Raw genomic sequence first — 15,094 nt, forward strand, 5'->3', positions numbered from 1 at the left:
AAGCAGAGACTGAGGAGACAGTGTGGAGGATTGTTGCAGGAGCTCAGAGAATTTTTTAGATTAAAAACTCAGTAAGAAGCCTTCTAGTCAAATAAAAAAATGGATCAAGAAAGAAGTGAGACTCCAAGCAGTGATATAAGCATCAAGATGACTTGGATGCAAACCAATAACAAACAGGATGGTGATTGTTATGACTGTTAAAAAAAATTGCCACATCTGAAACAAAAGCACAGGTCTAAGAGCTCCTGTGCTTGTGTCAAGGGAGGTGAAAGAACAGACACAGCAAGAGTTCATAAGCAAAGAATGTAAATATATCAAAATGGGGCAGGCACCACATGACTGGGAAAAAGAAAGCAGTGCCCATATTTGAGACATGAAAAATGAAATGCAACATAGAAAATGAAAGATAATGCATTTGAAGAACAGAAAGTTTCCATCATCACAGGAAATAGCCTGAGTATAGCTTCAGTCAGTCAGAACCAAACTCCAGAATTTCTGGAGATTTGTGATGTCAGAAAAGCTTCATCAGTTTACAGTGATAAAGTTTTGACCTGACTTGCTTGCAGCTGTTCTTGCCCACATCATCACAGGGTGTCCATAACAAACATTGTTTGCATTGTTTATCTGAGGCCTAAATATTATAGATTCCTTTTCTGCTAAAGCCCAGACACTGCCAGCAAGAGGATGACCACAAATCCTCCAGCAGGCCCAACTCAGAGTCAGGAACCTTCTGACTGATGTACTAACAGCAAAGCAAGAGTTGCAGAACATATGCAGACCTCGAAGCACCATCTCACCTGCTTGAGAAACTCCAAACCAGATGGTATTAGAGTATTGTCTGGAGTTTAGAAGGAAGGGGTGGGGAGCGGGCTGAAATTCATGTCCTACTTGCCAGCAAAGAAGTGAGCTACAACAAGGTCTGCAACCAAACTTTAAGAAAGGACCAGAACCAACTGACTTGCTTTCTGAAGATGGGTAGCAGCAGTTTCCCAAATGTAATAACAGCACAAGAAGCTTCATGGGGGTGAAGTTTGGAATGGGTCCACGCAGCACAAACAGGAACCACCTCCTCCCTCTGCCAGCCAGCTGGGAGAGCCCAGCGTGCACTACTGCAGGGAGAGCAGCCAGCTCCCCAGCAGCACTGCCGCTCCTTGCTGTGGCCAGGGGGAGGGCTTTGCATCTGCAGCAGTTACTAACAGTCTTCATCTGAGGGAGAAAGGGGCCCCAGCTACTGCTCAACTCATCCAAAACCTTAAGAAGGCGAGAAGGAGGCTAGTGGTGGTTATGTTTAGGTTCTTGGTTGCTCTAGGGCAGGAAGATGTATGTGTCACCCTTCCACTCAAATCAAGTAATCAGCCACTTGCCATGTGAGATCTGTGTGGAGAAAGAGAGGTAAGCAGCTATGTCGATAGGAAGCTCCTCCTTCCTTGGGTTCTTTCTCTGTTACAGTTTTTGTTATGTGTAAGTATGTCTCACATTGCATTTCACTGTTTTGAAGGTATAAGTGTTGCTGGGAGTGAAGGAGATAGCACATGTGATGCTTAATGCAGAGGAAAACAAAATGTTTCATGCTGTTGTATAAGCAAATGTGATTTGCTTTTTCCTGAAATTGCTAAAAAGTCTGGTTGCTGTCACCTAAGGAATCACCCTGAGGGGTAGATCATACCAAGCAGATTTTTTGCTAGTGACAAATACTGGCAGGCTTTGCTTTAAACATGGCCATGCTGGGAAAAAAATGTGTTTGTTAAGACTATGTCTATGCCTCAGGAGAACTTTTATTCCTGGGGAAAGTTCCTCTAGCAAACAGCTGAAAATCTTTGTCTTTATATTGTAGTACCTCTGGTACTGAGATATTGTAGTACCTCTGGTACTGAGAACTGCTTTGATACTTAAAAATAGCTGTAGATGTGTTGTATGTGAGCCAATGTGTTTGGTTTTCTGGTATTAATAGGAGAGATTCTGGCTTAACAGTAACTCTGCTCCTTTTGTGATTTTTGAAATCATGTCCGCTTAGGCTGGTTAGTTAGTTCTCAGCTGTCTCAGAATAAAAGCCTGCTTTCTTCTCCCTATAGTTTGATAACCTAGGTATGCCATTTCCCTTGCTAAGCCTTGCCATGATTAGCTCAGCAGACCTGAAGATCTGTCCTTTGCTAATTACTGGTGCTCTTCCTCAAGATGAGGAGCAGAACACACTAATGATCACCACCTTAAAGCACAATGATATTTATTTAGAACAAAATGTTATGGAAAAAAACACTTAATAAGCCAAGAAATGACTTGCACACCTGCTAAGCGTTGCCTGTCTGCCTTGTGGTGCCCTGGCAAATATGATAAGCAAGTTCTGCCAGCTCTTTAATTCAGAGAGAGCATCTGTGTGTCAGATCAGGCTGTCTCTGTGTGAGGCCCCAGAAGACAAAGCCGAGTGCCAGGACAGCAGGCACGGAGGACTTGCATGTGCACAGGTTCTGCAGAAACACTCATTCAGCCTGGAACACAAATGCATGAGTAACGTGTTGCCCAGCAGCCTGTCAGCCCATCCTTTCCATGCTGTGAGCCATAGGTCCACTCTTGAGCATCTCTCCACAGTCACGTACGCTCCTGCCTGTAACCTGGGTGCCAGTCGTGCCGCTCTGTGGAGCCGTGTGCCTGCCACCTTCTTGTGTGTGGGGACAGCAAGAACTTGCAGGGCTGGGTAGCTGAGAGTACTTGAAAGGACTCAGTGGCCATTGGACTTTGTGTATTGCTGGTAACGGGCATTGTCCTCCTATGCTTGACCATGTGCAAGATCAGAAGAGGAAAGCATCTGCCTGGGCAGAGCTGGTGTGTGTGGTGGCTGTGACCCCTCCACGGGTGGTCCTGGTGCCTTCCACACTTTGCAGCCTTTGAGTTTCAGTGTAGCAGCAACTGAAAGCCTGGTGTTACCACTTCCATCAGGGGGATATCGTAACTCTCAGATACTTAACTCCTAAAGATGATGAGGATAAATCATTTCCAAATTAAGCCTCTTTCCACTCAGCATAGGAGATGTGAAGCTTCCAGGCTCTGTGGAGTGAGAGGTCAGGAAGTGCAGCTGCAGTCCATGTAGGAACTGAATTTTTCTAGTGAAATGGAACAATGTCTATTTTTAAGAGCAGTAATGATTTTAGTTGTCTGTCACTGGACTGGCAGTGGCTCTGTTTTTCTCTTGAAAAACAAAAACAGACATACGTGTATTTTACTGCTTTTTATTTATTTTTTCAACTTTCCTTTCTACCCCATATGCAAAATCTGAGCCATGTGGCAGAACAGTTGTGCTGTCCTGCACGACGGAGACAAGGCTCGGTGGGGTGCATTGTGTCAAGTCTCAGGTGTGCTGGTAACAGGAGGCAGGTAGGAAGGAAGAACCCCAGCGCCCACACTTTAGGCACTGGCTGCCTGGCCCAGGCTGCTGCCGTACTGAAGATCCACGGGGTGAGTCAGAGCAATAGCATAAAGTGGGGTGAATTCCTTGTGGCTGCACTGTGCAAGGGGGTGTGATTTGGGGAACATGACTCCAGGCACGTACAAAGACCGGGAGCCGCTGGGCTGCTGCACCTTGCTGCCCGTGACTCATGCTGCTGTGCGTGGGAAGGGCTGCCTCCGACTGCGTGGATGCAGCAGCTGGGCTTACCATGCTTGTTGGCATTTCTGCCCTAGCGTTGTGTCATCGAGACTGCACCTGGAGGCACCAGAGAGAAGCAAGAAGTCACTGCCCAGAGGCTGCATCCTTTGCTTCTCTTCCCTGGGTGTGATGAGGCACAGGTGTGTTTCGTACAAAATTCTGGCCGTGTTGCTGTGCTGTGACTGAGTGCCTGAACAAGCAGGGCTCTTGTTGTGCTGTGCAGCCAGTCCATGAATCGCCTGCAGCTTCCCTGCTTCCAGTGCAAACTTGAGGTGAAAAGGCTGCTGCCAGCCTTTAGATCAAGTGCACAGTAAGAGGAGTAACTTAACAGCTTTTGCAAGGTGCAGGGATGCTCCAGGTGTGCTTCTCACCGTGTGTGGGCAGGGGTAACAGCACAGTTCTGTGGTCCTTGGTCCTAACTGGGAGGCAACAGAAAAGTGACTCACGTGGCATTGCATCCACTTCTGTGCAGGGGACACGGTGACTCGAGGGACGGGTGCAGGGCCACACAGTAGCTGTGAGACTGACTGCAGAACGATGCAGGCTGGCAGCGCCCAAGCTCTAGGCTGGTTAAGACCACTTAGGAAGGTATTTGAGCTACGCTTCAGAGTTCCTCAGCTGTCCATAACCTGTTGGCACCAGCAGAGGAAGCTCTGCTCCATCGACAGCTGTCATCCTCCACCTGTGTTATCATTTGCGTGGCCTAAACTAGCACCCGGTGTTGGCAGAACAAGATGATTCCTGTTGCCCTGTTCTCGTGTCTGCTTGGGTAACTCCTCTGTGCGTGTAGCTGCAGCGGCACCTGAACTTGTTCCTGCACTCACTGACCATGTCCTGATGTTGTTTCTCTTTTGGCTGACTCTGACCTATCTGTATGCCCTATGAGATTGTTTTTCCTCTGTCTGCTCTGGTTCTGCTATCAGTCCTGACCTGGCACCAAGTTCTGCTGTGACATCATTCCGTTGTGGATTTTAATTCTTCTCCTGTTTCTAGCTTTGTTGTATCTCAGCCCCTGCTACATGCTGAGCTTTTAGGAACTGACCTAAGAGCACAAGCTAAACTTAGCCATGCTGAATCCAATAGCTTCATGTATCCAAGGCCAAAGTTGTCCTTGTGACTCCAGCTCCCCCCGCCTCCCCCAGTATCAGCTCTCAGCAGCTCTTTGATAGCTTGAGGTGCTGTGATAACTTTCCAATGCCAAATATCCTGTCTAGTTGTTTATATCTGTGCATAATGACAGTGAAAAAGCTACCAGGTCAGGATGGAACTGCAGTTGGTTTGGCTGGAGTAAAGGATAGTGTAAGGCTGCAGTTATCTGGGTCCATTGGGGTCCTGAAAAATAATGAGACTTTTTGGGGAGAGGTGGAGAAGAGGGAGAAGTGAGGTTGATGTGGCTTACTTACTTGTTACACATAATCAAATTAATCCAACCTGCACTCCACCTGCATCCTTGTACCTCACTGGTAGCACTCATCTGCCAGAGACATCCAGCTGGCTGTGACAGTGCAAAATGGAGTGTGGCATAATTTGGGGGCAATCTGTATCGAGGTTTTACCAGGGCACCCTCCCTGCTAATGGCCAGCGTGAGCTCTGGCAGTGAGCTGTACAGTATGGGCTGTGGGGAGTCTTCTCCTAGAGCTGCATATGCCCTGTTCACACGAAAGCTAGAGGCTGGTGACTGGTGTGTCAGTGGAATATCAAAGTCATAACCCAAATGATTGGTACATGATGTAATGATTAAACTGGAATGCTGTACTCACGCAGAGGCCTCGTCACCAGCTGTTTACTAATGCCGGTGCTACACATAGCCTGGGGTTACATCAGGCTAGGGAGAGCGCAGCCAGATTTTTGTGAGGTGGGAATAACTAGACTGGTGCCAGGACAACAGCTGACAGTCAGCTTTTTTTGATAGGTATTTTCTTCCTCTTATTTCATGGAAAAGCCCTGAAACATTCCCACGATGGTGGCATCGGTATAAGATTTCACAACTCACAGCTAACACATGTACTTTAGGCCTTCAAAGACATGTGAAATCCGCCCTGGTACACATTGGAGTATCGAGGAAAGACTGTCTGTCCTATTTTGTGCATGTATCAGGTAGAAACCAATCATTTGGCTCCATCTCACCTGTAAGAAAATGAATAAGCTCTCACCCCACAGTCCCCAGACCATTATAACAAAGTTGCTGTACAACTGCGTGCCTTTCAGCTTCTGATGAATGCGCACCTGCTCTCTGAAAAGGCTCGGTGGTGCAGAGCCCATTCTTTTGTGGGATACACACACATCATGCTGCACTATACTGGGAGCTTTCCCATATATTTTAGTCTTGTCTCCAGAAGTCCAATTTCAGAAGATCTCTGCCAGCTGAAACAAGAGGGCTGTTGCCTTATCACCCTGTAAGAGGCTAATAACTTTTCAGGATAATGTGTTTTTCCTTTTAAATCACCCTCTAATCTCACAGGCTCCACTCCTATAGTGCTTGGCTGCAACCTGCTAAGACCCCAGCAAGCTTGTGATATCAGCTGGAGCACCTGGGCACTGTCTGGGAGAGAGGGGCTTAAAGCAGAGGTAGATGCGGGGGGAGAAGCCAGTTTTGTCCTGCTCTCTGCAGTGTTGGTTGGTGGAAGCTTATTCCTAAAGTCTGGTACTAGATGCTAATGCTGATATCTGTAGCTTTATTTGAAATCCCACTGCTTCAGACAGGAAAGTACAGTCACAGTGCTGCCCAGTCGCAGGCTGACCATCTCTGTGTGTAACGTTATGATCAGACCACATTCTGTTTACACAAGAAAATAAGGATCTTTTGCAAAGCACGACTGGATCAAAATTAGCAGAGGATCCTGTGTGAAGACTGAGTTAAAAATGTATTTAATCATGTGCTTAATCTAGATTTAATCATGTGCTTAAGATTAAGCAGTTAGTGATTCCTTTAATTTTACTGTGTCTGTGCATATCAGACGCCTTCAGAGCCAGAGGTATGAAGGATCCCTTGAAATCTGCCCATGCCTTTTCTCTTCAATCCTGGAGAAGGCTGAGGTGGTCAGACTGCTGTCCAGGAACTGTTTAATAACTCATCTCTACTTGAATTATTGGCCACCTGTTCCTCGCCTGTCCCCCACTTTGTTACCTCCTGTGCTGAAATCGGAGCCTATGCTAGGAGATCTCCTTGTACTGACGCTGTGGGGGTTCTCTTCTATAGCCAGCTGGTGGGGAAGCTTCCCACACGTCGTCTGCTTTTTTCACTGCCCCTCCAGACCTGCTGGCAGAGCTGTGTAGTACACATTTTAGCTTAAATGAGCAGGGCACACAAACTGCTGTGCAAGAGGTTAAGCTAACTTCTGCTGGCAGAGCAGCTTGAGTGCACATCTACTTCCAAGTAATCTTCTTTCCCTTTAGCTCTCATTAAACAGGCTTTCCAAGTTTGCACTGCCATGTTATGCAAAGGAGCACAGCAGAGCCCTTGGATTTCTTAGCTGTTGGATTTCCATGGGTGAGCAGACAGCTCTTGCTTGTGAATGAGTAAATTGTGGATGGATAACTGCACAGGCAGGTTAAGTGCAAGGATTGAGATTTCAATGTGATGTGATGGATTGGCCTGCGATGGGGATGGATGTAGCTGTGGAGGGCTCTGTCCACCTAATGCAAAGCCTAAGGGCTACATTTCTTGCAGTCAAGCAGTATAAATAAGAGAAAATCTAAGCCAAGAACTGTTTCTCTTCCTCCCTTCAAGCCAGGGTGACTTGCTGTATGCTGAATGTAAATTTAATTCTGCCACACATTTTCTTTCAAACATCAGCAGGTGTGAGCTCTGCTAATTCTTGCATGATGACGAGTTCTGCACCAAAGGAGAGTCAAAACCCGGCTCTGTAGCAACCTCTTTGAAACCTCCAGCCTGAGAAATAATCCCCCTGTCAAACTTCAGCCACTTTCCTGTATCAGAATTTGCCTGCTTTCTTTGAGCTATTTTTGGCTGTTCTTTAGACATTCATGTGGCAGAGGGTGATTATGAGAACAATTAAAAAGGGGTTAAAAGGTGCTGTGCTGGCGATTATGGAAGAAAGGTGTCATGGTGTGGGTGTGTAATAGCTAACATGTTTTGCATATTGCTCATGCTGGAATGCACTGTGAGGTGAGAGGACCCAGTCCCTGAGCAGAGAGGTCACTGTGGCATGTCATGGTATTGGTGAGATAAATAGCAAAGGTTGCATCAGGTTGCTGAGCACTAGCAAAAAAGAACATTTAAAGAGTCCTAAAATGAGAGAAATCCGTGGGGGAGGGCCAGCTGGGGGCTATGTGTGCTTTTTTTCCCAGAAGAAACTGGATCAAAACAGTTACAAACTGAATCCCCCAGCATTTCCATGGTATCTGCTGGACACCTGGTGCACTGGATTAAAACCAAATCACTTCATACGGTGTGACCAGGTTAGTCAAGAAACAGCCATAAATGGGGAAACCGAGAAACAATGGAAAGACAGAAAACAGTATTCAGCTCTCAGTATGACCCTTTAAATTGAAAAAGCAAAAAGCAAAACAAAAAAAAAGTCTGACATAGATTTCGTAAGTGAGAGAATTGGGGAACAACAATGGATGTCATTTGAGAGCATCATTGGTTTTTTATGATTTTTATGGATAAACCTCTCTCCTGGTATGTTACCTCTGTATGAGGGAAATTAAAGCAACTGCTTAGATGCTGTTAATTGTCAAATGCTGTATCTATGGATCCTCTAACAACTCTGGGCAGGCAGATTGTTCCTCCTCCCAAGCAGTTTATTTATTATCAGTTCTTTTCCACTCTGCTCATTCTCATTTACTTCTGAGGGCCTTAAGCAGAACTATTGCCCTCACAGCAAGCTCTAATTTGTGTGTGGAGAGATGATGTGAAAGAGGTATGCTGATAACCAGGACACTTGAAATGATTTTATGCCTTCAGCAGACCAAAAGTACCATGGAACCACAGCCTTGACCTTGCTGTATTTATTGCCTCTAACCTGTGTACGCTTCCTGCCTGAGCAGGCTCAGGCATTGCATCAGTGTCCTCTGGTAATGTGCAGAACTCTTTTTACACTGGCTAATTGAGCCTAACTCATTGAGGCAGATGAGTAAGGACTAACTATCCCTCTCAGAGGTGGGTGAGTAAGTATTAGCCCACTTTACACCTGGGAAGAGCAGTGGAGGGAAAGTGGCTTGCCCAAGGGTAAGTGGGAGCTGGTGTGAGCGATATCAGAGCACCCTGCTTCCCTGCACCCAGGCCACAAGCACAAGGAGCTGGAGCCTCCTCCAGCACCCGCCTTCCTCTGCCATGCTGGGAGGGAGCGAGAGGTCACCAGCTGCTCAGGTGCATTTGTGCTGCTGCTCGGACCTCTCCTTATAATGGCACTGTTGGGAGAAGGAAGAAACATGAGAGTTACACGCCAGGTCCCACTAAACCACCCTTTTCTCATGCTCCGTGCACTAAAATAAAGGTGCAAGTGAACCTTTCAAGAGATACCACTCTTCTTATTTTGAAGATGACAGTGTATTTTGTATAGATCTGGCCTAGTAGATACACCACAGGTGTCTAATCATGGAGAGTGAAGAAATTGTAAAGTTCCTTATTGAACAAGGGAGATAAATTAAGTTTTGAGATATCCATCCTGGATTAGGTTTCATATTGCTCGCTGGGTGTGAGGTACCATGGTGGGTGATGTATCAAGAGAGGCATGGGGGAGCAGGCTCAGACACCAGCCGCGCTGCCAAGCAGAGTAGCAGCACTAGTGACATGGTGGCAACAGGCACACGTTGGCCTGCCGAGCGCTGGCAGGAGGACAGCCTGGGTAGTCCGATGGCAAGGGGGATGCTGGCCTCGTTTCAATTGCTCGGTCTGGCTGCATCAGTGCCCTGGTTGGTATTTCCTTCCTTCTTCTCTAGAGAAAAGACAAGATAATTTGAAGCGCAAAGCCAAGACTTTGCCCTCTGGAGGGGTTCCAGGGCTGCAGATGGACCGGGCTCTTTGCAGTGCTGCTGGAAAGCAATCACATTTGTAGTTCAGGGGAAGGGGAGAGGAGGAGGGAGAGTCACTGAACTGACAGCAGGGATAAGAAGGTAGCTCATTAGCACATCATCCTTTCTGCACCCTTCTGTGTGGGAGCAGATCTCCATATGATGACATTCAGAGTCTGGCAGGAATGTCATCCTGAGCTAGCGGGAATTTCTCCACAAGAAAGTGCGAGTGGGTAAGTCTGAAGAGATGGAAAGTGAGCTCCTCAGTGGTCCAAAGAGCAGGTTCATCCTTCATAGTTCTTCTCAAACTTTGCCATCGGCTGCTGACCTGGAATGTGGAGAGGAAGCATGGAGCTAATGAGGTATTTGTTTATAAAAAGTAAAATAAAATGCCCACAGGATGTATAGCACTGTGGTGAGGCTCCTTAAGGAAAAGGGATCAGCTCTGGCAGCCCATTTTTGGAACAGCCAAAAAGAGGCTTTTCAGTGCTGCTTTCAGCTTGTGCCAGTTACAGTAACTTGGGTGCATCCTGCAACGTGACAGTGACAGCGAGGTGGAGGGCAGAGCAGAGAGAAGTGTTTGGCTTCAATAGTAAGGTAGCCCCCACTTAGACAGGATCTCAAAGCACTGTACAAACACCTGCTGTAACCTGTAGTGGCAGCAAAACCTGATGGAGGAGAGGGTAAATTCTGCACAGCGGGCAGCTACACAGCCTGAACAGAAGGCTCTATAGCCTTCTAGGAGCTATAGGAGCAGGGAGAAGAGAGGGAATAGACACTTCACCCTGAGTTCCTGTGGTCCTGATTCACACCCATGTAACTCTGCTGGAGTCAGTGCAAGTGCACTAGTACAAAGCTGGCTTTATATCTTGGTTAGCAAGATATAAAGGATGACATTCCCCATTCTTCTGGGAAATGGCTGACCTCTGCAGATCTGCAGTGGGAAGGATCTTATCCTGTGTTGTTCTGTGTGGTTGCACAGTGCCTTGAATGCCTGAATGCCTTCACCTTTCTGGAGAATGACCTGGCACCTGTCCTTGCAGGCAGCACTTTGTAATGCCTCAGTACATTCCCCATTGCGGTACAGACTTATTATTTACTGACTCACTTGTGGCTGTTGCAGTCCCAGAGCTAAGCAAAGCTCTCTCTTTTCTAATTATTTATTTATTTATTTATTTATTTTAAAGGCACTTTGGGCAGCTATCTTCAATCTGTGGCCTTGCAATGATGCACCTATATACTCAAACTGTTAGTAAGCTATCCTTGTGGCCACAAAACTTGCTCAGACTAACAGTGCGTGCCTGTGGCCATGCAGCACAGGGCATTTAACTTTGTTAGCGCCCTGACTCCATTCCCCATTAACAGGATGGCACCATGGCAGAGGACTGCTGTGTTTTCAGTTCCAAGAGACCAGCATTAGTGCCGTAGCCACGGGCTGTGACCGCTCTGTACACTTCTACCAGCTCTACAGGGTAGGTCAGAGATGCTGTTTCTCTGGCTCCTGAGGGGCTGCAAGACTGTATGTGCATGTGTGAGGCTTATGGATCTGCTGCAAATACTTTCTGTTCTTTCCCACTGCTCTCCTTGCCCTCCAGCACAGATGAAGCTACTTGGCTATCCAGAGATAAAATCTGCATGTGATAACTGGTGCATGATGAAGAGCTCCTTCAGCACTAGAGCTCTCACCCACTCCCACATGCTGCCAGTTTGGATTTGCATGGTATGATCTGTTCCTTTCCAGCCTGTTCTCAGCAACATGCCCCACAGTAGCATGCGGTGGGACAGTCCACAATAAAGTTAATAAAGAGAACATACCCTGCTACCATTGCCCGCTCAGATTTCCAACAACAATGCAAAAATGGGGTAGCCATAAAGCTTTGTATTGCACTGGGATCACTGATAGTGACACAGACTTATTTACAGATGTTTTAGTAAGAAAACAGCTAATTAAAAGCATGCATATTTATATAGTTTTTTATTTTATTTTATTGGGTAGAACAGTTACAGCCACTCTTGTCTTCATTCTGCAGTTCAGGATGTCCAGGGTCTTTCCTGTGTGGTGTGTTGTGGCTCAGAAGCACCTGAGGATTGTGAAAGCCACAGCAAAGGACAGTTCTTTCCTCAAATACTTTACAGTTTATTTAGACAAGACAGGCAAAAGGTGAAGGAACAGAGTGGGTTTTTGTTGTTGTTGTTGTATATTTTTCTTTTTGCCTACTGCAGGTGAGATGTGAGGAAATAAAGTGCCAGCCAGATGCAGTGCACGGGCATTCTGCTAAGCTTCATCTCCTCAAGCTTGCAGCAGCACCTTGACCACTGAGCTGTTCTGAGCAATCCTACGTGCAGACCAAGCTTTGGCAGCAACAGGCTCACTGGCTTTCTGTGGGTGGATAAGCAAGCAGCAGTCACAGATACTTTTGTACCATGCAGACGTGAAGTTGCCGGAGCAGAAGCAATATCCCTTGGTCTCCCACTTGCTTTGCCATCCCATAGCATTTCTTCCCCAACAGCATCTCCCTGATCTTCCCAGGCTAAATCCTCTACTGACACATCCTCTGTTCAGTAGGTGGCTCGCCCTTCACCTTGGCCTTTCGAAACACCACCTCTGCTTAACAGTATGTAGCCTGCCTTCTTTAATGCATTTTTTTGGAAACTGGCACCTTAAAGCTAACAATTTTTGGCAGCAAATACCACATGATCTTATACTTATGAGGCACTTCGGTGAAAGGGCCATACAAAGAAATCATTGCAAACCACAAGAAATGAAAATGCAGTGACACTGGTGGAACGTCCAGCTGGCCTGTGAAGTGAGTCATGGGGCTGGACACAAAACCTGTCCTACTCAGGGGCCTTTAGATAGCACTTTCCTGCCAGGTGTCTCGGAGCCCTCTGCAAACACAGGATTCAGACTTTCTCATGCTCTTCTGTGGCATGCTGCTCGCTATGGAGCCATCTGAATAGGTCTCTTCTTCATCCTTTCCCTACAGGAGGGTCGTTTCACCTAAGGAGGGTGGCAGCGGGGCTGCCCCTGACCCACCTGGCTGGTCACTTCATAGTGGCTGAGGAAATTGCATTTGTACTGGCTGACCTGGGCATGCGCCTCTGGCATATATATCTGCAATAGCTATTCAGTGTTCATATTTTAAAGGTGGTGAGATGACACAGTAAACTGGAATGCGTATGAGCTGGTGCGGGCCCTGAACTGGGCACTGTGCATAGAGGATTGTCTGGATCAAGCTGTGGTGGGTCACTGCTGCAGTGGGCTGCAGCTGCAGGAGAGCCCGCGGAGGGTCAGACCCCGGAGCTGCCTCGCAGCTCCGATGAGCCTCCTGCGTGCTCCGGTAACAGCTGCTGTTACACGGGGACCGCTCATGGCCCTGGCCCCAAGGCCCTTAAAAGTCACAAGTGTACAGCGTTTGCTTCCCACCCGCCTGGGGAAGCGTTCCTGCCCCCGGGGGCGAGGAGCCGCGGGGCCTCCCTCCGTCCCGGTCCCGGCTCCCTCCGTGCCCCGGTCCCGTCCCGCCGCGCTGCCGGGGCGCCCCCTGCCGCCCCTTGCCCTGTCCGGCGCCGCCGGGCCCGGCCTGCGGCCCGTGGGGCTGCTTCCACCGGCACCGGGGGGAGCCGGGGCTGCAAACGGGGGTCCCGAGGGGTGATGGCCGTCCCGCAGCCGCCCCCAGCCCCATCGCCCTCGAGCACAGGCTCCAGAGGGGCGAGCGTGTGAGCGCTGCGGTGGCCGCACGTGGGGCAGCCTCAATGGAGGCGTCGAGGCTACCACCAGCCACATCGTGGCTATCGCCAGCCATGTCGCGGCTGTCCCCATCACAGCCTGGCTTCCCCGTCCGTGCCGCTGGGAGCGGGAGCCAGGCCTGTGGCGGCGGGGAGGTTAACGGGGATGTCGGGGCTCTGCCAAGGCCGGTGTTTATTGTGGTGTTTCTGCTTGGGAAGAAACCGGGGGGGCTCGGGGGGGTGGGAAGCTGGCTGGGGCTTGAGAAAAACAGTTGGCACAGTTGTAATCGGTCAGGAAGCAGGAAATGATGTCATGAGGTAACAAACAGGAAGCGATGATGGAAGCACAATGCGGGCGCTTTGGGCCCAAACTCAAGGAAAACGCTCCACGGCCGCGGGTGCCGGAGGAGGGAGCGATTCTGCCCCCGCGCACTCGAGCGCGGCTGTTTTGCTTTCCCAGATACTGTTTACACTGAGCTGCTATTTAAACAATAAGATGGGAACGGTAAACGATAATTTGCACTTCCGCAGCTGCTTTTCCCAAGGAATCTGAAAGATATGAATGAATCCTCACAACATCCTCCCGAGGCACGTTGGCATTATTAACTCCATCTTGTATGTCAGCAGAGGGGAGCAGATTGGGGTTGAAAGGGAGAATTCTGAAGGACGTGATGGGGATGAGTGTGGATGAAAATTCAGGCATCAGGATGCATCCCACACAACCCAATCCGTCAGTGTCAGTTATGATACTGGCCTTTCCAAGAGCTGCCCTCGAGAAATCAGTTTGCTCTCCCTTATTTCATCTTCCCTTCCAGAGAGGAAAGCTTGAAGTGTCTGCCTTTCTGCATGAACCCAAGAAAAACCCAGCACTTGAACTGGAAGCTTCACGCTTGGATGGCTGCCATGAGGTGAAGCGAATCCTGCTCCAAATGAATCCGCATGAGCTGAAGATGCCAGGTTATGGAACAACTGCATATGAAAAAATGTATATCTGATGTAAGGGCTCCTTAACCATGTTAACTGTCTCAATGGGAAAGGAGCTTTTTGTAATTAAAAGTACAAGGGAATTTCTACCTCTTTCTGGGATGTAAGTGAGCTCCATCTCCAGAAACCGTGTCCTGCAGTGTAATTGCATATAATGTTTCAGAGAGCTTCAAAACCTCCTCTTAAGCAACTTATGATGAAAATTCTATACCATTACATTAATACAGTGAAAATCACTGTATGTCTTCAAGAAGGGAGCAGGTCTGGAGTAAGAAAAGAGCTGCTGTGATATGAGGAGATGTGGGAGTAGGAGAAGCTATTGATGGAGAACTAGCACCAGGACCTGGCATCTGAATTGAAAGAGGTGTTTTAGAGCAGAGGCATTTCTTTTGTAGTTATCACACTTTTTTTTTTTTTTTTTTTCCCTCCAGATACATTTTGTTCAGATTCTCTTGTGTTTCTTTGCTGACAGTTTTCCAGAGAACAAATGAACACAAACAAAAATGCTTTGGCAATGCTTTGGTGTTTTCAGCCAAGCAGAAAATGTAAGGCAAATTTTAAACGGTGTTAATAGAAAATTAATTTCAAAAGCAAGATGATTCATTTTTTTGTACCAATAGTTTTGACCTTAGAAACCCTACTCACAAGCCATTGTGGGAGCCACGTGTACAGGTACAGGGATCGTCAGAGCTCCTGCATGACGCCAGGAATGGTCAGGTCCTGTTCTGGCTGGTGAGGGCCTCTCCAGCTATAAACCTAACTCTC

At 47.9% G+C, this 15,094-nt stretch overlaps 1 long non-coding RNA gene across 1 annotated transcript; it reads left to right on the forward strand.

Moving 5' to 3' along the window:
* The first annotated feature begins 967 nt into the window (after positions 1 to 967).
* LOC118167593 lies at positions 968 to 14,879 on the forward strand. Its single transcript, XR_004751204.1, has 2 exons — positions 968 to 1,392; positions 14,161 to 14,879. It is a non-coding gene; the product is annotated as an uncharacterized LOC118167593 (long non-coding RNA).
* Positions 14,880 to 15,094: the final 215 nt, after the last annotated feature.

The sequence above is a fragment of the Oxyura jamaicensis genome, chromosome 5 (assembly GCF_011077185.1).
Source record: "Oxyura jamaicensis isolate SHBP4307 breed ruddy duck chromosome 5, BPBGC_Ojam_1.0, whole genome shotgun sequence".
Lineage (NCBI taxonomy): Eukaryota > Metazoa > Chordata > Aves > Anseriformes > Anatidae > Oxyura > Oxyura jamaicensis.